At 39.4% G+C, this 24669-nt stretch overlaps 1 long non-coding RNA gene across 1 annotated transcript in view; it reads right to left on the bottom strand.

Moving 5' to 3' along the window:
- LOC144225534 (uncharacterized) overlaps window positions 1-10499 on the bottom strand; it is a 31480-nt gene extending 20981 nt beyond the window's left edge. The window contains exon 1 of the long non-coding RNA XR_013333333.1: window positions 10425-10499. This is a non-coding gene — a long non-coding RNA (uncharacterized LOC144225534). The remainder of the gene's footprint in view (window positions 1-10424) is intronic.
- Between the last annotated feature and the right edge of the window lie 14170 nt (window positions 10500-24669).

The raw sequence follows: 24669 nt of genomic DNA, 5'->3' as shown, positions 1-24669 counted from the left end.
CATTTGAACATCCTGACAGTGAAAAGCATCAAATACCCTTCCCCCACTTAATAAAGGCTGCGTCTGTGAAACAAGAAAACGCCTTCCGATACAAAAAGAGAAGCATAGAAATTAATTGAACGAGCTTCCTGTCATATATGCACCACTAAGTGTGCAATTTAATACTGAAGCCAGGACCATATTACATATAGTTGGATGGTCAAGTGGTCAATGGCAAAATTAGCCTCTCTATTAAAAACAACTCCAAGCCTCCTCTTTTGCTTCTCAGAGGAAATTCACGAGCTAACTCATTCTACCTTCTCTTGAGTTTACATTGTCTTCAGGTGAACAATAATGTGTCCAACAGGATACGCCGGAAGTAGTTGACTTGCTGAAACACACAGAAATGCCCATCAGGTGACAAAGAAAGTTATTAAAACTCACCACATCTGACAGTTGATAGAAAAGCAGCACACACTTCTGAAAACTGGTTTCCCAGTGTTGTGATTTTACTGGTCACACTAGTGTTCAACTGGTTAGTTGGCTTACAAAGAGACGAGGGAGCCTTCCCTACTTAAGGTATTATTTTATTTTTTTATTTTTTAAATATTTTATTTATTTTTGAGAGAGAGATAGAGACAGCACGAGTAGGGGAGGATAAGAGAGAGAGGGAGGCACAGAATCTGAAACAGGCTCCAGGCTCTGAGCTGTCAGCACAGAGCCTGATGCGGGGCTCGAACCCACGAACCGTGAGACTATGACCTGAGCCGGTCAGACGCTCAACCGACTGAGCCACCCAGGCGCCCCAAGGTATTATTTTAAACCAGGGCTACAGAGCTATACATTCGGGCTCCCTATGAATTACAGCAAATGTGCCAATATTTTTAGACACTGCAAGTTTTTTCTGTTTCGTTTCACCTTGTTTTAACACAAGCATAGCGCGACCACATAAAATTTATGCCTCCGCTACTGTCCGTGTTTCCTCTGCAGTAAAGTAGGTCAATTAAACAGGCCTAAGTACCTAAGGTGAATGGAAATGTGCTTAATTATCCCATACAGTTACTTCCCTTTACTTCCCCTCCTCCAACACCATCTAAACATCATACTTGCCTTTTTAAAAATTTCCTTCCATTGATCAATTCATAATCATCTAATTCCAAAAGCAAATGCAGAACTACCCAAACCAGTCTGAGAAGGCAGAGGCTAGGAGAGAGACCATGTGCTGATTGGTTATTTTTGGGATGGGAAACAAAAGATGCCATTATTCACAGTCACATAATGCAACGCAATACATTACGTTCTGGAATAACCTTGCATCTTGCTTCTTCCTTGCATCTTGCTTCTGTGAGTTAGCAAATGAAATATATAGACAAAAAAACAGTCAGAACACCAGGTAGAGAGACATGCACCTTAATTTTTAAAAGCCGGCAAATCTGCACTAGTAACAGTGACTATAAAAAGTGGTTAATCATCTCGAGAGTGCCAAAAGCCCACGTTAATCCCTGCAGTCTAGCTGTCCCACAACTCACCCCTTTCAGAGAGGCCAGCCTCCTCCCACCCTCTCCCCCACAGCACCTCTCTGCAACTTTACTCATGCACTCTGGACAGAGAGACAAGCAGGACCTGCACCCTCTCTGACCACTCACAGCATCTATGATCTCTATCTTGGCTTTGGAACTTGATTACACTATTCTCAACATTTCAGCATATACTGACTTGCAGTGTTTTTCTTTCATCGCAAACATGGAAAGCAAAGGGCACCCCACACAGAATGCTCCTTGGTTGAGAGCACGTGATGCCAGATCAAACAACACTGAATTCAAACTCTGGCTCTGGCTCTGGCTCTGCCATTGCTAGCAATGTGACCCATAAAATGGTGACAGTGGCAGTCCTGACCCTGCTGGGTCATTAGATGAGACAATGCATGCAAACTACTTAACCGTGGGTTAGGGTCCAGTTAGAATCACAGCAATTGCATTGGTGGCCATAACCTGAGTCGCTGAAGGTATCACTGTTACAATTATTGGAGACTGGGGCCTGTGTCTGCTACTAATCTGTGTGGCATAGTTATTCAACCTTTATGAGTCTCAGGCTCCTCATCTATGATACAGTAGGACTAGATGGTCCTACTTTCTCAAATCTCCAATATGTCTTTGATTCTATGTAAGCTCATTGAAAACAAGACTTGTCTCATATTCTTTTGCAGTAACCCTAGCATCTGGTACTTCACATGTATTGAGTAGATTATATAAACGAACTAAAGATAGTAGATCTTTGCCTATACATATATGTGTGTGTATCTATATGTGTGTTAGCATGTGCAAGGAAGCTTCATCTGTGGAGCTTGAAGAACGGTGCATATGCAGAATTTTTGCCAAGGTGTGGGAAGTTAGGAGTTGCTGTGGTCAGAAGACAACCACAGGGTCAACGCTTAGAAATCTAGCTTGGGGGGGTGTCTGGGTGGCTCAGTCGGCTAAGCATCTGACTTTAGCTAAGGTCATGATCTCACGGTTTGTGGGCTCGAGTCCCGTGTAGGGCTCTGCGCTGACAGCTAGCTCAGAGTCTGGAGCCTGCCTCTAATTCTGCGTCTCCCTCTCTCTCTGACCCTCCCCTGCTCACACTGCCTCTCTCTCACTCTCTCTCAGAAATAAATAGAAATCTAGCTTGGGTAAGTGAACGTGGTTTGAAGCCCCAGAGCTCCTGCCTTTAGGAATGAAGAAGAAACTACCATTTACTCCTTAACTGGGGCTTCACAACCAACTTTCCCATTGACAAGAGCCTAGGAGCTAGCCTGGTCTGCACTTCAAGGCTCTGAGGACTCCGGTGCTATCCCAGCCTGACGGGTCTTGCTCACATTGGTTTCTTCAGCTGTCTAATGATTTTGATACTTTGAAAGGCAATAGATTTAAGAATGGTTCCTAGTGATTCTAGAGGCCCCCAGGAGAGTAGCCTCTTAGAGAGTTATTTTTTTCTTTTCAAATGTTTATTTAAGTTCTAGTTATTTAACATACAGGGCAATACTGGTTTCAGGAGTAGAATTCAGTGATTCACCACTTAACACACAACACCCAGGGCTCATCACAACAAGCACCCTCCTCAATGCCCATCACCCATCTGGCCCATCCCCCACCCACGTCCCTCCATCAACCTTCAGTTTGTTCTCTATCTTTAAGAGTTAAAGAGTCATTCTTAAAAGTTTTAAAGACCTGGCCATTTAAAATAATTGTTTTCATTCTATTTTAATGAATATCTTTGTATTAATCTCAATGTTATTCTTCTTGCCCAAACCATTTTTTAAAGCAGTGTGAAAAAAGCACACATAGTCATGTGTTATCACACTCTTTCTGTTGTTGTTGCCAAGAACATTTGCCTGAAAACAAGCTCCTGCTCTTTGTACCTCTGCTGACATCACTATTCCCTATGACATCACAGCCTTTCCTCCAGCAAAGCCACACAGCCTCATGGAGAGGAGAGGCAGTGATGTGGACGAGCTCTTAAGAGATAAAACTTTTAGGGGCGCCTGGGTGGCTCAGTCAGTTAAGCGTCCAACTTCAGCTCAGGTCATGATCTCGCGGTTCGTGGGTTTGAGCCCCGTGTCGGGCTCTGTGCTGACAGCTAGCTCAGAGCCTGGAGCCTGCTTCAGAGTCTGTGTCTCCCTCTCTCTGACCCTCCCCTGCTCACGCTGCCTCTCTCTCTCAGAAATAAATAGAACATTTTTTAAAAATTTTAAAAAAGAGATAAAACTTTTATTCTTATATTTAGCAATAGAGAAGGCAGACAAATGCTATGGCTGCCCCGGAAACAATATACATTTATTAATTTGAAATTTAACCAAAGTGAAATTCCCATTGTGTACATTCTGTCCTATTTGCTACATATATATTGTATATTGGGTTATTGGGTTTTTTTCTTCCACTTTTAAATGGAACAGCTCACATCTTTAGAAACAGTTGTGTTTTGTCTTTGCTTACCTTCTATGACAAAAAGTCTTTTTAAATAAGTGAGTCGAAGATTTTTATACCTGTGTTTGATTACATGCCAATGATGAAATATGTCACCAAATGTGAAAGACCTACAAAAAATCAGATGTGACTGTTAGGTAAACTAAATTAGATATTAAATGTTGTGGTTTATGGGGCGCCTGGGTGGCTCAGTCAGTTAAGCGTCCGACTTCGACTCGGGTCATGATCTCACGTTCGTGGATTCGAGCCCCGCGTAGGGCTCTGTGCTGACAGCTAGCTCAGAGCCTGGAGCCTGCTTCAGAATCTGTGTCTCCCTCTCTCTCTCTGACCCTCCCCTGCTCACGCTGTCTCTATCTCTCTCAAAAATAAATAAAAGATTAAAATAATTTTAAGAAAATAAATGTTGTGGTTTCAGTGGTGCATAAGAATACTTGTCTGACAGAACTGCCAAAAGATGAAAAACCTAGATATGCAAAAATTAAAATGATTACATGTGAAGGCAGAGAGTTTCTGTATCAGTGAATAAACTAAATTAACGTTTTGGCATCATAATTCAGAATGCTCAACTACCAATTGGACTCCAAGTGACAAAAATTCAGATATTTAGTTTTTCGTATTCTCTAGAATAGATGCTCAGAATGGGTTCCAATTACTTCCAATAGTTTAATTAAGTGCCATATTGAAACATTTTGTTTTCATTCATTTCAACATCCATTCCAAAAGCTTTATCTAGCATCATTCACTGCCACTTTCATTACAAGAGCATTTTTTCTAGCATCTACAGAGAATATCAATGAATTGAAAGTTATTTCTCTTGAGAAACTTGAAAGAAAAGCCTTGAGGGAAGCCAAAACACAAATATGCACACAATGACTAGTAAACACAAGTAAGCACCTGATTTTACATGTTAACCATAACCAATATTTATGTATTGCTTACAATATGCCAGGCTCCATGCTAGAAGCAACACAGTAATGTGTTATTGTGTTTCCTCTTCATACCTCTGTAAGGTGTAACAGTTTCCCCAGTTTACAAGGGCTAATGTGTTGAATGTCATGCCCAAGGTTAATCTAAGTGTTAGAATTCAAACCCAGGTCATCTGACCCAAACACCTTTACTCTTGTTTTTAATGGTTTATTTACTTATTATTTTTTATTAATATAATTTATTGTCAACTTGGTTTCCATATAACACCCAGCACTCATCCCAAACACCCTTAGTCTTGAGCACTCCGCAGGAAAAATGCTTTAGCACTGGGTAAGGCCTGAGGTTTAGGCTCAGAGGATACTATATCTACACTGTACCATCCACCACGCTATGGGATCTTAGACAAATCATTTAACTCCCTTGAGTCTCAAGTTCTTTTTCAATAAAATGCGGCAGATGGAAAGGCTCTGTAAACCCTAAAACACTTTGCAAATATCAGCCACTAATACTTTCATTTCAACCTGACTATACATAGTGAAGGAGTACTATTTATTGTATTATACTAATTAAAAAAAAAAAAAAAAAGACTGTCCAAAAAAAGATGTTTCGTTTCAGAATCACAAGAAATTACTAGAAAAGGGTTGACGGACAAGTTTACTTCCGGGAAGACTACAGCAGCACAGCCTTCTTGTCTATATGGAAATATAGTACTCAATGTTTACAATGAAATTATAGTATTAAGTCTACAAATATCTATGCTATTCTAATCACTTACACTGACCCACCAATAGGGAGACATTAAAATAACAAGAATTTGTTATTACAACAGAAAGATATTGGTAATGGTTATGTCAATATGTAGATAATTTGAAAACAGCTAAGTGGGATGGCAGGAGACTTAGAGAAATAAACAAATGCTTTCGTTTCCCCAGATTTTAGAATTTTCTAGCATTTCATGAGTAGTCTGACACATAATAAGCTGATTGTTCAGACTGTACGGATGGTTTGGGCATATTTAAATTTTTTATTATTTTTGTTATTGTTGTTATGCTTTCCTGAGGGAACTCTTAGTGGTAAAAAGACAATTAATGTGTCAAACCAGACAGTAAATTGATACGTGATGTCAGTGGCATTGAAACTATCCTCTACTTGTATAGTTTTAATCTCATTTATTTTTATTCCTGTCATAATAATACTTCTGAAATATTAATCAGTGCTGTTTTACTTTAGGCATATTTAAATTTTTCCTAAACTTAAGAAGTTAACACTAATTCAATAATTAATATCATTTTTACTCTCCAATCTAATTAGTTCCCTAAAAGGAGAGCTGTATTGTTTCAATATGAAATCCAACCTATTACCCCAGTGAATGTATTTTTCTAAAAATATTGTTGGAAAATTTTTAAAGGAAGATAATGAATTTAAGAAATAATTTCGTTTGAACATAATCACCATTTGGATTCCCTGGTCTCAGATTAGCCATTGGTGGTTCATCAGCTGAAAATGTACTCGTATTAAATAGAGGTGAACTTAAAATATGGATTTTTTTTCCCTACTGTGTCTGCTCAGACATGAGCACTTCATAAAGCTGAAAGGACAGCACCACAAATTTAAACTGGTATACAGGGGCACCTGGGTGGCTTAGTTGGTTAGACGTCCAACTCTTAGTTTCAGTTCAGGTCATGGTCTCATAGTTTACGAGTTCAAGCTCCGCATCTGTCAGTGCAGCGCCTGCTTGGGATTCTCTCTCTCACCCTCTATGCCCCATCTTCCCACTCTCTCTCTCTTTTTTTTTTTTCACTCAAAATAAATAATTAACTTTTAAAAAATGTTTAAATAGGTATATATAATTTAAAAAATGAGAAAAAATCTTAGAAAAGAGAACAGCTATATAAGATCTTGATATTAAGAGTTTTGTTTTGTTTTTTCTTAAGTATGTGCCAATTTCTCAGTGTCATTGGTCATATATGAACTTCACATTGAGATGAGCTCCACTAATAAGAAATCACTTCTTCATATTATATTGCACTCACCGAGGTTTGTGGGAGAGGCCCATCACCCTTCATCTCCTCCCCCTCACTCAACAAACACAAAACTAGCTCACTGGCGGAAGAAAAGAAGAAGAATCCAGTCTACAAAAATCAATCACCAAAGCACTTTCTGCAAAAGGGCTGGCTGGGAAGCTCGTGCCAAATTCTCTCAACCTTGGATCGTAGAGCTTGGTAGAGGTAGTGATTTTTTCCTTTCTATCATGGATCTATCTATGATCCATGTTGTGCAATGATACCATTCTCATCTATGTTAATATACTGAGCAAATTATATTAAATACAAAAACTGTAAGTCAAATGGACCAATGTCAGAAATCTGGGTACAAAAGGCTGAAACCAATAGGAAGCAAAAGGCTGAGCAAGTATATGGTCAACTGGCAATGACCCGCTTTGGAAGCTGCTCTCAATAATTTATACCCAGAATTTCACTTTGGGGCCCACAGGGGCTAGATCAGCTGTCTGTAATGCCTAAAAACCACCAGAACATGTCTCAGGGCTTCTCTTTTCTTGGGCAGCATAAATGTCGTCTACAAATTGCCCTGCTGCTAGTCTGCCCAGTGAAGATTTCATGGAGATCTAGCTCTTTCCATTCCAGGAAAAACTGTTTTTCTCAAAATAGAGCTCACGATTAACCTCTTGTCAGCAACTCAGTGGCAAGAACCTCTGATGACCAGATGTAATCCTGGCATTCTCTTCCTCAGAACTGCAATCAGCAATAAGAAAGTTAGCCAGGCTACTGACAGATTGAAGAAAAAAAGCCCTCATAACTAATCTTTGAACGGTACTGTGCACTTTCTTAAGCACTGGCACATTTCATTTGCACAAGGCCTCTGTGAGGTACATACACAAATACCTAACACTCTATAATTTGCTATCTGAATTCACATCTTCTAAATGATAAAACTTGGGCTTAGAGAGGTTAAGTAAATTGTCTGTGGTCAACAGAGGCCATGGTGTTTCTCCTGTGTCTGGCCACCTGAGACATGGCCCTAGGTGTTTCTTAGAACAAATTTCCAGTAATTAAATACGACATCCTGATGGTATTAGAAAGATCAAGAGAGAGGGGTACAGGATCTGCACCTGCCCTTCTCATAACACCCCCACCTTCAGCATATTAGAGTACTGTCTATTATCTGACAAGCCCCTGAGTGTGCTAATGTTCTCTCCGAGTGTGTTTCAAGCTCAAAAGCTGCGTTTAAAATGTCATAGACTTCTGGACACTAATATCAAAAATGATACACAGCCCAGGTTTCTGGCATTCTTTATGCCCATCTGCTAGCATGGCATGGTGCCCATTCACAAGGTAATAAGACAATTTCAGGAGGACACAGATGCCAAGGATATCAAGGCTGAGAGTGATAACCTGCAAAATGAAGCAAGCAGCTTTTCTTTTTCTACATTGAGCAGATCCACCTGAGTCAGGAGCACCAAATCATACTTCTGCATCTATCCCATGAGGTGAGATCCCATTAGTTAACACAGAGTAGAACACACAGCAGTGACTGTTGCTCCTGTTCAAGACCTTGACTCACTTCCCTTGGTAGGTTACAAAGATGAATTAAGGTGCAGTCCTAGAGAATAAAATCCGAGTGTCTACCATGGAAAGATTGGGCATTGGATGGAAATTTTCAAGTGTATTTTCCAATGTCAGGAATCTTCGCACCTTTGTTTACTCATGACCAATCAAATCTTGGATAGCATGTGGCTTAGCCCAGCAAGAAGCTTCAAGAGTTGGGGCAGGACTGTGTTTTCTGTAGATGTAGATACGGCACTCTATTGACTCCTCTGCCTGAGAATATAGCGATAAGGAAGATATGGTAAACGCAAGCTCCCTTCTGAATTCGTGCAGGCATCCTTTGACTAGAGCTGTTTAGATGGAACCTCACCAAAGGCACATGATTTAGTCATTGTTCCTTCTCAATATGCTTTTTGTGTATATATTTGAGGTGAAGAGTTGTTTAAAGAGCAAGAGAAGCAAGTGAGGGGAAAGAAGTAAAACAGCACAAGAAACTAAAAGGAAAGGAAAAGAGAGACAAACTTTGACAATATAGATCTGTTAATGACTACTCTATAATATTAATTCTTATGGCCAATTCTGTAGTAGTTCTAAAAGAAAAAAACCATTTTGATAATACAAAGAAATGTCAATTTGTGTAAAGTAGTTCCTGAAAACTATATAGCTCGTTTTCTCTCTTTTCTCTATCGATACACATAAAATACATAGTTTAGAAAACTATATGGATATACACATATATACACATATACATGAACATATGTATATGTACATTCATAGATACATATGCATGCAAAAATATGGTTTTTAAAGTTACTTACACATAGGTTTGTACACACACACACACACACACTCATTAGAGATCAGGTTCTACACTGCAGTAGAATCATCCTGCATGGTATTTACTAGGCAGCTGCTTATATATATTTTCTTTTTTCTCAGTTTAAAAAGAAGGAAACTGGGGAGACTGCGTGGCTTAGTCGGTTGGGCATCTGGCTTCGGCTCAAGTCATGATCTCACAGTCCATGGGTTCGAGCCCCGTGTTCGAGCCCAGAAGGTCCCTGGAGCCTGCTTCAGATTCTGTCTCCCTCTCTCTGTCCCTCCCCCACTTACTATCTGTCTCTGTCTCTCAAAATAAAAAATAAAAGACATAAAAAATTTAAAAAAATTTAAAGGGGCTCCTGGATGGCTCTGTCGGTTAAGCGTCGGACTTTAGCTCAGGTCATGATCTCACAGTTCGTGGGTTAGAGCCCCGTGTCAGGCTCTGTGCTGACAGCTAGCTCAGAGCCTGGGGGCTGCTTCAGATTTTGTGTCTCCCTCTCTTTCTGACCCTCCCCTGTTCACCCTGCCTCTCTCTCTCTCTCTCAGAAATAAATTAAAATAAATAAATAAATAATAAAAAGAAGGAAATTAAATGTAAGCTATTTCACAATAAAGTATTATAAGAAAATATAGAGGTGTGAATGTGTGTATGTGCATGAGTTTAATGGGATTAATGTGTTTCATACAATATAATGACCCCCATGGTAAAATGAATTTAGCTACATTTCTGAACAATGTGTTTATTGGCTTAATATTTATTCAACAGATATTTATTGAACACCTATTGCATTCAAAAATAATTTTCTATCGTCAAAGAGTGATAGCTATAATTATACCAACGCATGCTTGCTTTTATTTTAAATAATTGTATTTTTAATCATTTATTCAAGAGATTTCAGTGAGTACCTACTGTGAATTAGGAATTGTTTTGGGCTCTGATAACGTTATAAAAAATAATTTTAATCCTTAAAATGTTTGAAGTGTGGGGTAAGATAGAGACTAGAGAAGATAATAACATAATGTGTTGTTTAGTGGCAATATGCAGAGCACAAAACATAAAAGGTAAATCTCCTTTAGATTTGGTGATTTGGGAAAATTCCATGGGGCAAATAGCATCTAAGCTGTTTCTCTGAAGAGCTACTGATATTTAGCCCAAATTGTGTGTGCATACCTGTGTGTGGGAATGAACAGGGTTACCCTTCAGAAGATTGAAGGTCATCACATAGGTAATCTTCATCTTCACCAACCATGGAATCCATGTTTAGCTGAGTATGAAGGCAGATAAATAGAGTTGGGTATCAAATGATGAGAAAATGTGGTTTAAAAGCCCATTATAATATGCCCTGATAAAAGATATAACATTGGGACCAATACGTCTCTTCATAATGGTCCCATGCATTTTATACTTCTGTGCAGTAATGTCGGTATTTACCAACTGAAGGACAAAAGATCTCGAGAGGAGATTAAATGAAGGACCACCAAGACAGGAAAGAACCCCATAAAGAAGCAAAGTCTTAGCTCTACCTAAGGATTGCTGAGTATAAGAATGTGGAAGATCCTTTTCTACCTAAAGTGGAGCAACAGGTATCATTATGTTTCAGGAAGGAGTGATCACATTTGTGTTATCTGATAACAGATAATGGATATTCTTTCTCTGTCATCTACATATCTATCTACCAATGTGTATGGAAAGGAAGAAAAGAAAGGAGGGGGAAGTGGGAGGAAGGAAGGAAGAAGGAAATGAAGGAAGGATAGATAACCAAGTATAAATGGATTCAATCTCCTTGGAATTTTAGAAGTGTGATTCTCACTTGAGGGTGGGAGTTGTCTAGAGCTGTGCTCCAGGAAAAAGTCCTCAAATTTAAGTATGTTAAAGAATCAACACAGGGGCACGTTAAAAGTAGATTCCATGGTCTCCTCCGAAAGATTCTGACTCACTTGGCCTGGAAGAGGGCCAAGTGGATCTAACATACGGGGTTGAGACCACACTTTGAGAAATGTTGCCATAAGGAATATTAAATACCCCTTCCAGCCTTATGATTTATCCTTAGGTAGAGATTTAGTTCTAGATTTCCACATTTGTTTTGGTGGAGAAGGAAAAGTGCCGACTTTTCTAAAGTACATTAAAGTTATCATGGTTCTTGGAAACATGCTTTGAATTTGTATATGTATATTACAATACATTATATATACACATATAATTCTGCTTCAATTTTAACCTCAGACCTGAATAAATTCCACCCTGCGTATCTTTATTTTCTGAAAAGGATGACTACAATTTAAGAGAAAAAGTCAGTTTCAGGAGAAAACAAAAAGAGAAGCAGAAGAGAAAATAGAAAAAATATCTGCAGAAGGAGTTCAAGTCATTTTCAATGTTTATCATTTTTAAATTTTTTTAAGGTTTATTCATTTCTTAGAGATGGAGAAAGAGCATGAGGCAGGGAGGGGCAGAGAGGGAAGAAGTCACGGAATCTGAAGCAGGCTCCAGTCTCTGAGCTGTCAGCACAGAGCCCAACGTGGGGCTTGAACTCACAGACCATGAGATCATGACCTGAGCTAAAGTCAGACACTTAACTGACTGAGCCACCCAGGGGCCACGTCAATCTTTATCATTTTTAGTTTGGCCAAAGAAACGAGTAAAAACTGGATTACTGAAAAATTCACATATTTTGAATCATCAACATTTCTTAAACAAATGAAGGAAAATGAACATAAAAAAACAGAAACACATTTGGTCCGACCTCACCTGGGGAAAAAAAAAAAAAACAGTAGCCAAGATCTAGCAGTTTAACTGAACAATAAACAGAAGAGCTCTGCTATACAGTGTTTCAGCTCTGCTGTACAGCACGAGGAACTTCAAATCTAATTAGGATGGGAAATTTTGCCTGAACAAGTCTGAAAAGTATTGAGCAATTTCCTAGCAGTCATGACACTGATTCTGGGTATGTACATACTAGAGTGAAGTTCAGCAAGGCACAAGGGCATAAAACAGTACTGAAAGTGAGAGGGATAGGAGCAAGATGTAATAAAAAGTGCAAAGACTTTGGAACAAAATAGAAGTGGGAATAATATGCTCCATATAGTCCTGCCATTCACTAGACTCCTGCCCTTGGTGCAAATTATTTATCCTTTTTAAGACTGAGTCTTCTTACCGGAAAATAGAGATGAAAATAACTTCTTCCCCAAATTACAGGAACTAAGTTAGGTAAAAGTCCTAGCTCAATGGATGTCCCATTCGTAATAAATTCATATTTGCTCATCTGCAGAGATTACTTTGAGAGTTTTGGAGACATGAATGCCCACATAAAAAAATGGGGGGGGGGAATCATAATGGAGATGTCTGTTGCTATGTTCAGTGTTGCTCGGTAACTAAAATATCATGCAACAATTGGTTCTAAATGCTATGTTGGCAAACTGTATGAAAACAATTAAAAATTAGCTATTTTCTGAGAGGTTGGAGATGTTTCTCTCTGGCAGTTTCTTCCACTCTGGAATGTGAATATGCTGGGTGAATAGGATCATGTTTTGAGACATTACCTGATGTTTTTTCCCCTGGGAGTCCTCCAAGGTTATATCTATCACCCTTATGGTACCATTCACCATCTTCCAGGGGAGGGAAGATAGAGTGAAGGCAGAAACGAATCCACTTTGAATTCCAGTCATAGAGACAAATAATCTTGAGAAACAGGAAAGGCAGAGGGTCTCAAGAGAGTATGTTTCTGAAAATTACAAATAAAAAGCTTCTTCTTACAAATAATAAGAGGGGCGCCTGGGTGACTCAGTTGGTTAAGTGTCTGACTTCGGCTCAGGTCATTATCTCACGGTTCGTGGTTTCGAGCTCCGCATCAGGCTCTGTGCTGACAACTAGCTCAGAGCCTGGAGCCTGCTTCCGACTCTGTGTCTCCCTCTCTCTCTGACCCTCCCCTGCTCATGCGCTCTCTCTCTCTCTCTCTCTCAGAAATAAAGCATTAAAAAAAAAAAACAAATAATAAGAGGAATGTTTATACCAAAAATCATTGAGTTGAAAAGGATACAAGATAAAATACAGGACTGTTTTTCCAATACAGAGAAACATTAAAAATTCCATCTGGACCGAAGGAAGGAGAAGAGATGGAAGAGGCCAGCAGTGCAAAGGAATGGCTTTGGGCATAAAGTGAGTGTGAAAGGATACGGCTTAGTTATAGGTACGGGATTCTTATGCCCCCTTCCCACCCTCTGTTCTGCACAAATGCCTGTGCATTAGGAGCAATGAGTGAGTAAGGATAGGTCTAAGAACTGACTCTCAGAGGGCAGACGCCATAAGTGGTATGGGAAAACATCCAAAAGATCAGGGAGCCTCTGAGAGGGATGCAAAAGAGGTGAGAGAATTCCAGTGGATAAGGGGTTACGTGTACATGTATTGACAACACACCTGACCAGATGTAACCTGGATCACACAAGCTGAAGACCACACAAAGAACCATAGATACCTACTGCAGATATATCCAAGATAAAGGTTGAGGCACCAAGGCTGAATAGAAGGAATTAAACCTCAGTGAAGACAGAATGTGACTGGGGGCCACAGCCTCTATGTCAAAAACAAGCCCTAGAATGCCCCCCACATGAAGGGAAAGAGAAAGGAAAGAAGATTCCTGAATTAATTGAGTGCATCTCCAAGAGAGACTAGAAGGAATTGAAAAGACAAATATAGCTTAAACTAGCAAGGTGGCTGTTTTGACTGCACAGAAATTATAGGAAAATCTCCTCGGTTTTTCACTGAGTTTGTATCTATATTTTGTTGTTCTTTAATACTACATTCAGTAGGACACACAGCCAACACCAATCTTGTGGAATAACATTATTCTGAAAGTAGATTTAATGCGTGTTTAATTATACAAGAAGAGAAAATTCAAGACTATTGCAGAAGAACATGGAAAGGGGAAGAAGGAAAAAAGTTGCTATTGCTGTGGCAACAGAGGCACAAGTAGCCTCCATGATGGTGTCTGACAGGAGCATGCTGCTCATTTGTTTAGCTTCAAAAGGTATATTTATAATAATTAAAAGAAGAGCTTTTATTTTCGAAACGGTATTTGTAGGCAGGTATTTCTTAAAGTTGAAGTCATGGCTCCAATACATTTTAAATGATTCCATATTTATACTATGGCTTCCCCAGCNCCCTCCTTCTGGAAGGGAAACATTGATAATGATTCCATAGAAAATTGTTTCAAGTAAAAGCTGTCCTTATTCTTCTGTTTGTCAATACAACGAGATGACATTTTACATGTCTGAGTTCACGATATGTACTTTGTCATCACAGGTAAAAGTTAAGTCTTTCTTTAAAGTCCCCAGATTCCAAAAAATAATAATAATAAAAATAAATTATAATTTAAAATAAAATAAAATAAAATAAAGTCTCCAAATTCCATAACAGAACTTGTAATGGCCCAGTGCTTTACTTCTTTTCTGACGCAACAGTAATCTATCCCAAATCATTTCTGTTGCAATTTTTAATTCCCTTTCAGCTCTAGGTGTCAAGGATAGCTAGTTGGACTCTCAGGGAGTACCTTAATTTTACCTCTTTTGCTGTTTCTCGTCTCAGTGGACTTAACTCCATTCATTCAATCATTCAGCAAGTATTTACTGAGGGTCTACCATGTGCTCTAGTAGTTTAAATTTTTAAGGAAACTTGATATTTCATTAATTTTACTATTAAATTTAATCAGTCACCATCTCTATTATCTGCTTAAGTTGCAAAGCATTTAAATGTTTTAATTAATGTTCAGAATAGTAGTTTCCACATCCCAGGCTCCTGATCACTTCTGAAATGATGGCCTCATACCTGTGTCGTGAGCCTTTGAAACTTAGGAAAAGTCGTATCCTTATTTCTAAAAATAAGGATAAAAAGTAGATCATAAGACACTGATTCCTACTCATACAGCTGGACTAGAACATATGACAAGTAAAACAGAGTCTATTTGTTGTTCATACACAGGTTGTCATGTGCAAAAACACGTTAGTTCTGTGGTGCAGCAACTCCGGGGGCACCACTCACAGCAATAGCGGTAAAAATGGGAATCGCTGCATTACTCAGAATGGGAGCCCTATACAACCATTTTATAAACTCTGCTGCCACAACTCTGCTCCTTCTTTCTTGATGAGAGGACTTCAGATTTAATTGTGTGCTTATCGACAGGTGACCACTATTGCAGTATAGGTACGGATTTATGATTGGTCTCAGGCAGTCCCAGTGTCTCACTCCCCTGCTCATCATGGTCCAAACACAGAAATGTGACCCAATAATGGTAAGAGTAAATCCCCTGATGGCTTCTGGGAAAGGGTTTCCTTAGAAATTAAGAGACGTGGAGAACAGAACTCCTCTTCTTCTGTGGCGTGTAGTCTAGTCTTTAGTGATGTCTGAGCGATTATAGTGATTAGATGTCCTTGCACATATAATGTGAAGGAAATGTCACCAAAACATTCAAGATAGTAGAGCAGAAACTGAGAACTGCCTTACTCACAAATTTCCAATGGGGGATAATAAATTCCTTAGCACTTAAGCTGCTGTTGATTGTTCCTTCTTTTGTTTGGAGCCAAAGGCATTCTTATTGAAAGTAATGGATTTGGCTCCTCCATTCATCAGTATGGAAATGGTGGGATAGAAAAGCTCTGTAACTTCTTGAAGTTAGTGAGTAGGAAGCATTTACAATAAAAACCCCAAAACAGCTTTCTGGTATTGCTGGCCATCTCACGACTAGACTGCAAGTCAATGACTGAATTTACCAAGGACACAGTAAACATTCAGTGTTTACCAATTACTGTGGGAGGGTCAGAAGACTAGAGTAAATACATTAGCTTGATTGTTTTTATTAAGTTAATTGGCTCCAATACTTGAGCAGAATACAGTCCAGCCTCCTAAACCACATTTGATCCACATAACACTCTTTCGTCCACCTAAGGGTTCATAGTTTCCTCTCTTCCATAACTCACCTCCTGGCTTTCTTATGATTCTCTTCACCCTCTCTTCACCCAGATAGTTGCAAATCTGATTGTTTCATGGGTATCAGACCTCACTGGAAAATGAATGATAATATTTATACTTGCCAATGATAACTAGTCAACCACAGCCCAGATTTCTCCTACACAGTACAACCGGATTTTGGAAACTGATAATAACAACAATGGCCACCACATTGGGAGGAGACATTTGAGATAGCAGATGCATTCTATTTAAAGATGGCTTTGTCTGATTATCTGTATACCTACCTTAATGAGAAAGAGTGACTAAGATTGCAGTCTGTTTCTTGATTTCACATGTTTTGGGAGTCAGTCTTCACATCTGTTGCCCTGTAATAGGAAAGAATACCAAAAAGGGGGGCTTGTGAGTTAGAATGCTCTAGTCAACCAGCACGCCAGGTCACTTGATAATGGCTGGCCTGGCAGGCATCCAACGCAGGGGATATTTTGTAGATATTCTGTATGTCTTCACTCCGGTGATGATGACTGTAAAGTATGGTGGAGCATTTATGTATGGACTCACACACACACACACACACACACACACACGAAGAAGAAGAAGAAGAAGAAGAAGAAGAAGAAGAAGAAGAAGAAGAAGAAGAAGAAGAAGAAGAAGAAGAAGAAAAGTATGAAAAAAGGAAAGGTGGATAAAAATTACTATCTGGGGAAAAACACACAGTATTTAGGGTTCTCAGGAAACGAATTTTATGTTTCTGCTTTTGAATTTAAAAAATGCACATGGCTTGTGGCCTTAAGGAGAGAAGCACAGGAACAAGGCTGCTTTTGTACTCTATTAAGGTTGAGATTAAAGTCCCTACTGATAAACTGAACATTCTTTAAAAGTGACCAGAAGCAAACAGTGTCTGTTTGCTGCTACTTTATTACAAAGACACCACTGAGAATAGCTAAGAATATACTATTTGATCTTTAACAGGTTGACCAAATGATTGCAGTTGGCTCTAGTACATGAGATGCTTTCTGCAAATTATTGTTTCTGGTTATAAACCTTTATAATATCTCAGAATGAATTATGTATGTATTTCATGTTTTCTTTTCTGTTATCAGCCTTGATGTTCTCATTTCAAGTTTCACCCTAGCCTCCTAATAATGCAATATTGAGGCCATTCAGACACTAATTATGCCTCCGTGGCTTTTTTGAAATGACTAAATCAGCATCAGTTCTATAATTATCATTAGCAAGTTTGTATCAGTAGCTCACATCACTTGAAAAGCTCAACTTAAATGATTTGTGAATGTACTCATCTGATACATTGAATACTCTCTATAGATACACACAGGTGCTTGCATATTGCTTTATGTAAAATAGAAAGCCTGTACATGTATATTGTATGAAATATATTTTCAATGCAATATTAAAACATTATTTCCATAGCTTGAAATATTAAGCTACACAGACACCCAAGATACCTGTGCTTTAAAAGCTCAGTTGGGGTGAACGGTGTAAGGAAATAGAAAACTATTACTCATACTTAAGGGTAGATATGATGTCTTCCTCATTTTCAGTGTGTTCAAATAGGAATCTGGCAAAGATGATTGACAGGAAGAAGTATCCAAATGCAATTCCTCTGTATTTTCATTGTTTCTGTTCTTGAATTATTGATATTGCCAGTAGTCATTTGCCATGAAAACAAATCAAGTTATGTATGGTAAGCACTTCCCTGAATGCAACACTTTTATATTTTAAAAAATGTTTACAGTATGCCAATTTTATAATTTAACAGACTGGAAAACTGGTGGGGAAAATAACTACGGCAAAATAAAAACATAGTGCAAGTTAAAAATCTTAATTCTGTAACTCAATTCACAGATGCTGTGCAGAAAAATATTACAGGAAAAAAAAAAAATCTCGCCAGCTACTGAGAAGAGAAGCTATGAAGATTTCTTTGTATCACTTAGAAGGGAAAGACTCACCTTAAACAGGAAAACCTGATAAGAATTTCTGAATTTAGGTCTCTTTAGGAATAGTGGGACATACATCAAAAGCTAAGCCATTGTACTTTCCAGTGACAATCTTTTTTTTTTTTTTCACGCCACCTAATACTAGATCCTTGTTTTGTACAAAAAAAAAAAAAACTTGTGCCAGGCTGTAGTATTTTATGACCTACATTATTACCCTCTGGGTAGTGAAATGATGGTGCCAAACTAATTATTGCTTTGTCTAATTTTAAATCCAGGTCTATGGAGATTAACAGCTTGCACATTAATTCAAAGCACCAACAGCCCACCTAACCTAATGCCGTTTTAAATGAATTAAAAATCCTGTTTAGGAAACTTTAATATACTTTAAATGAAGAAAACGTGCATCTATATTTTTACTCAGTATATAAAAACCAAATTCACTTTGCTTATTTTGCTTGCTCAAACATACTCCAGGGAGGAACTTTTCTTATCTTCAGGCATTAGTTCTCTTGAAAATGAAATACCNTCGATTCCAATGTATTGTCCCTTTTCATATCTTTGACATTAAATGAATGCCTTTAAACACACTGACATTTTGTAATATTACAAAATGAACGTGCAGTATTGAGCAATCAATACAAATAACCCATCTATAAAAAAGGCAAGGAAGCATATCAGCAAACCCTCCAAGAAGGATTGACAGTTTGAGGGACCAGAAAATGATAGACCATTGCAATCACTCCCCAGCCGTTCTCCCCGTTTCCAGTTCTGTTAGCTATATCTTCTTAAAGCAGGTCTCTGACCACATAAATCTCTCGCTTAAAAACCTTCCAGAGCTTCCTGTTGCCTACCTACTGAAATGCAAACCTCTCATCCGGGGACCGAATGAAGTTTCTCCACAATGTATCTCCAATTCTCATTTCTTCCTATTTCCCCTTCTATGCCTGTGTAGAGCAAAGGTTTCACCAAAAGAGATTAAATGCTGTTTTCCTTTGGCAAGGGCTCTCATCATGTCTTTTCCTGGCTGCCTTTGGGCATACCTACTTCCTCTACACCTCAACTCCTTAATTTCCTCAATAAACATTTATTCAAGATTGTCACCATTTTAAGCACCAACTTGTTGGGGCAGGGACAATGACTGCCTGCCCTCAGGGAGCCTTACAATCTAACAGAGAGGTCAAACAGAAAGATACTTTAAATATGACCTGGTTGGGGGGGCGGGGGGGGAGACAGAGCCAGAGAGCCAGAGAGAGACTGAGAGATAGAGACAGAGAGATTGAGAGAGAGATACGGAGTCTGAGGAAGTCTGAGCCCAGGGAAAGGCTGCTGAAGTGACGCTCCCAGTGCCTCCCCCGCAAAGGTTAGGAGGCCTTCCTGGAGGAGAGGTAAGCGCTGTGAGATTTAAGGCAGTTCGCCACAGACTAGGAGGGAAACCAGAGGGCACAATGGAAAGCAAGGCACAGAGGGAACAAACAGGACGTACCAGAGTGCAGACTACAAGCGGTTTGTTGTATCGGAGCTTTAAGACTGAGACTACAAAGGCCAGGAAAACGGTCCTCTCCTTCATCAAAGAACTCGTATCTTCGAGACAGACCTCTTTATGAGTCACTTATTCCCTTTGAACTATATTTATCTGACTTTATCCATAAAACGTTAACGTCAGTTTTCTTTAAATCTTCTGCAATTTTTAGTGCAATACTTTTAACCACATTAAGTGTTCAGTACTATTATGTACTTTGTTTTTATTTATTTGAGAGAGAGAGAGAGAGAGAGAGGAAGAGGGAAAGAATCTCAAGCAGGCTCCTCACTCTCAGTGCAGAGATCACGCACCCTAGAGATCCTGACCTGAGTGGAAACCAAGAGTTGGATGCATAACCGACTAAGCCACCCAGGCGCCCCCTATACGTACATCCTCAGTGAACTTGAGAATCATACAGAATCAGGCAGAGGGTGCAACAAATAGTAAACACTCCCACCATTCTAAGAGTGAATGAAGGGGCGCCTGGGTGGCTCAGTTGATTAATCATCTAACTTTGGCTCAGGTCATAATGTCAGGGTTGGTGGGTTTGAGCCCCGCGTCGCTGTCGGGCTCTGGGCTGACAGCTCAGAGCTTGGAGCCTGCTTTGGATTGCGAGGCTCCCTCTCTCTCTCTGCCCCTCCCCCGCTGGATCTTGCCTATCTTAGTCTCAAAAATAAATAAACATTTAAAAAAAAAGAGTGAGTGAAAATGTGCAATCCTCAAGTTATTAGGAGAAAACACTTTTGGGACGCCTGAGTGGCTCAGTCAATTGAGCGTCTGACTTCGGCTCACGTCATGATGCCACGGATTGTGGGGTTCAAGCCCTGGATTGGGTTCTGTGCTGACAGCTCAGGGCCTGGAGCCTGCTTTGGTTCTGTCTCCCTCACTCTGCCCCTCCCCTGCTCCTGCTCTCTCTCTCTCTCAAATAAATAGACATTAAAAATTTTTTAGAAGAAAACACTTTTGCATAACGAAGAAAACATCTCTCACAAGATTTTCCTGTTATCTCCTTCTTGTATGGCTAGGTCACCGAGGAGATATATGGACTACTCTAATACCATTTGACAGTACCTGTATTCAAGTGTAAATCTGATAAACTGAGTAATTTTACTAAAATGAGGTCAGGGTTTTCACTAGTTTTTTTGGGGGGGTAGGGAGGGGCATAAGAATTTTTTAGTATTCTTAGTTGTATTGAAGTACAAATGAAGATCCTTAAATAAGCCAATTTTATGCAAGCATAAAAAATTATTATACCAGTAATTTGCATTATGATAAGATCTACTTTAGATTTTGTGAGCGATATAAAAACAATGAAAACAAAAAGTAAGTTATGGAATGTTTCGGAAACAGGATCATTTGGAAGGAGATATTACTAGTTTAATGTTTTATTAAAATAGTTAATAATTGAATTTGAAACTAAAAAGCAGAATTTATAAATTGAATTGTGTTTAGCATTTCATGAAAAACTCAACATTATAGCCGCCCCAACTTCTTTTTGTCTTTAAAGCATCTTGTTACCCTCATTTTCTTATCTTTGCTCTGCTCTGTTTACCCTCATATTTTTCTTTTCTTTTTTTCTTCTGTCACATAGGTACACATGTCTGTGTCTAACCTGGGTCAGATTATCCTTAGTCCCGGGACAGCAGAATACGGTCATCTGCACACCACATCCAATATCACCTTGCTTATTTTCTTACCCTCCACTTTGATTGCTGTTGCTTATTGTATACCGAGAATAAGAATGGAAAAGTGGTACAAGCTTTCCTCCCTGAATCAGCTTGAAAGGAACACACACACGCGCACACACACACACACACACACACACACACACACACACACTTTTCCTGAAGGGGAAAAAAAAGAATAATGATGCTTATTATTTTTGGGGGGGCTTACTTAAAAAGCTCAAGTCAGTATACACTGTCTATCAGAAATTCATTATATTTGTTCTCTCTACATGAAGAAGAAATTAAAATAAAAGAAAGAAAGAAATTCACAGAATTAAAGATTTTCTTGACTAGCCAATCCACTTTCTTCAGAGACTCAATTTCTTATTCTCATGTTGTCACATGGAAAGCTTCATAAAGAACATTGTAGAGATGGATGTCAGTTACAACCAGAAACATTTCTTTTGAATAAAAGTTTTAAAAATAAATGTGGATACAATAAGGTGACTATTAAAATGTTCCTCATACCGGGGCACCTGGGTGGCTTAGTCGGTTAAGTGTCTGACTTTCGCTTAGGTCATGATCTCGCGGTTCGTGGGTTCGAGCCCCGCGTTGGGCTCTGTGCTGACTGCCAGCTCAGGGCCTGGAGCCTGTTTTGGAGTCTGTGTCTCCCTCTCTCTCTGACCCTTTCCTGCTCACACTCTCTCTCTCTCGCCTAGAAATTAAAAAAAAAAAAATTAAAAAAAATAAAGAAAAAAATGTTCCTCATACGACATCATTAAAGATCATTTTATTACAACAACAAAGACCATACACATTGTGCTAATTTTACAAAGAATGCATCTTTTTGAGAAACAAAGTCAAGTTTCATCTTCCTTTGCCAAAAAAAAAAAAGTCACTGGAGAAAAGCAACCTTTTTCCCTTTATCCACACCTTAAAAAAAAAAAAAAAAGCTGGAAAAAGTAGGATGACCACCTCCATAGTCGTGCAAATCCCACAATGTATATTCTGTTATGTAAATATTTTCCCCCCCAGAGTACATGTAATTTTGGACAGTTTTGAAATGCTGTGTAAATACATAGAGTGTTCTTTTTAATAGTTTCCTTTTCTTTGGTTCCAGAGTTAATTATATACATTTGTATGTTGAATGATGAATTTTATAATCTGTATTTCAAATGAATATACCAAGGCATTGAAGAAAGTAGTACTTTTCTATGAATCAACTGCTAACCACACTTTCCCTTGCCTCCTTTTAAAAGCAGGGCTTATTCTGTTTTTTAGATATTGAAAATAAATTGCTTTAATTTGATCATGAAAATCATTTTTTTCCTTTTTTTACTCAGTGGATATTCCAGCATATATTTTTTATTCGGTAATTCTGTTTACATAAGGAACTGTAAATCCAAGCCGAGGAATTTAGTGTTAAAGGTTGATGAGCTTTGAACTTTTTTTTTTTTAACAAGTAGGGACTGAGCAGTTTTGCTTGAATTGCACAGAGCATCTGCTCTGTGTCCAGAGGACTTCTTGTCATTCTCCAAATGGGCAATAACTGGAATTTTAAGTTCTTAACAGTTGTTATTTTTTAATTCATCTGTACTCAATCCAACAGTGACCCATAGGTTTTTTCTACACTTATTTCTTTGTGGTGAAATCCAATGGGCAACTTTTCCTAACATCATTTTCAAAGCTATCTTGTAAAATATAACTAAAGGGGCTTCAGTGTTCTCTGTTACATCAGAATAAAGTTCTTCTGTTTTATTTTGAAGCCCGGTTTTAAAAAAATGCACAGAAAGGTCAAACCCATTCCAAATAGAAATCTCATTCTTTAGAAATATTTGGTACGATCTTGAATCACTTCTTTTTGTCTTTTAGATTCTGTCATCTGCCCAGATTTAACTAAAATCATTTTTCTTTCTCACTGTGTTAGCTAAATGCATCCATTCAATGGCTATCCATTCACAGGTAAGAAAATCACAAAAGAAGAATGAAATTAATTTCATAGTATATGTGTGGTATTTTTTAAAGGCTGCATTTCATCATCTGGAGAGCTGCTATTTAGTCTATTAAATCTATAGCAGAGAAGCAGGGGGAAACGTGGACAGTTTTGAGGAGGGTCAGTCCTAAACAAGTGTATTTTCGTTTCCAACCTTCGAAGGTAACATTTTCACGCTCATGGGCTCCTGGTCGAATATATAAGTTGTCCCTTTCATTCTCAGCGGAGTTGAAATGGAGTGGACTGGATGTCCACCAGGCCAAAGCATAAACTTACCATTAATCTATTAAAGTCATATTTAATGAAAACGAAGAGAAATTATCACCTCACTCACTCACTTTCTCATTACAATTCCTAAAGAACTTTGCCGGGCACATTATCTCGTAGACATCATGATCAAATGTTATTGTTTGCTTTATTATCTCAGTTGGATGGTTGGCTAGTCTAGAATGAAATAGGTTGAAGGCAATACTCGCAGCCTAGAAGTCTGAATGAGGTTCCCATTCAAATGATCCTGGTTGTTTGGGGGTGGGGCGGGGTGATTAGTAAACCAACTGAGCTTACACTGCATAGTAAGCGTCTGGATGCAGCACATTTACATCTAACAAGAGACCCCAGAAAACGTGTGTGTGTTTCTTAAACCTTATGTTCCGAACAAAAGGCTATCTCAGCAACAGACAATCAGCACTGCATTGCTCCCTGGGATGCGAGCAACACACTCAACTGCACATTTCATTCTTCCTCAGCTCCCAGCACCACAAAGCCCCTACTCACTTCCCACTCCTGGGTCCCCAGCTTGCTCCATAGAAGGGGGTTGGGAAAGCAGGAGCCTAACGTCTATGCTGGCGCACCAGCAGCCCGCACCGGGGGCCCCCAGGCGCTGCTTTCCCCAGCCCGAGCCGCCTGGGGGAGGTAGGGAGGGGAGCCCGGGAGCGCCAGAGTGGACCGCATACCTAGACACTTAGGATTTTATTTATTCACAAGGAGGCGGGGGAGGGGAACTGGCTTAATTCGGATTTCCCCCCCGAAGTTGCCTCTTCTTGGCAGATGAAGTCATTTTCTGGCTGGTGTTGGGGGCCCAGGGGAGAGTGCGGGTGAGGTCCCGGCTCCCCGGGCCNCCGCCCGCCCGCTCGCCTCCCGCCTCCCTGCCTCCCCCTCCAGCTCCGCGGGCTCCGTGCGCCTCTCCCTCTCCCTCCCGGTGCTCCCGCTGCCCGTCTCTCTCCACTGCCCGCCTCTCGCCACTGCCTCCCGTCTCCTCTCCCTCTCGGCAGCCTGCGTCTCTTTCTCCCTCTCTCCTTTGAAAACTGATCTTTGGCTCTTAGTG

This window comes from Crocuta crocuta, unplaced genomic scaffold, assembly GCF_008692635.1.
Source record: "Crocuta crocuta isolate KB4526 unplaced genomic scaffold, BGI_CrCroc_1.0 scaffold359, whole genome shotgun sequence".
Lineage (NCBI taxonomy): Eukaryota > Metazoa > Chordata > Mammalia > Carnivora > Hyaenidae > Crocuta > Crocuta crocuta.
Note: the sequence above shows the minus strand (reverse complement) of the source record. Positions and strands in the feature narration are given on the sequence as shown.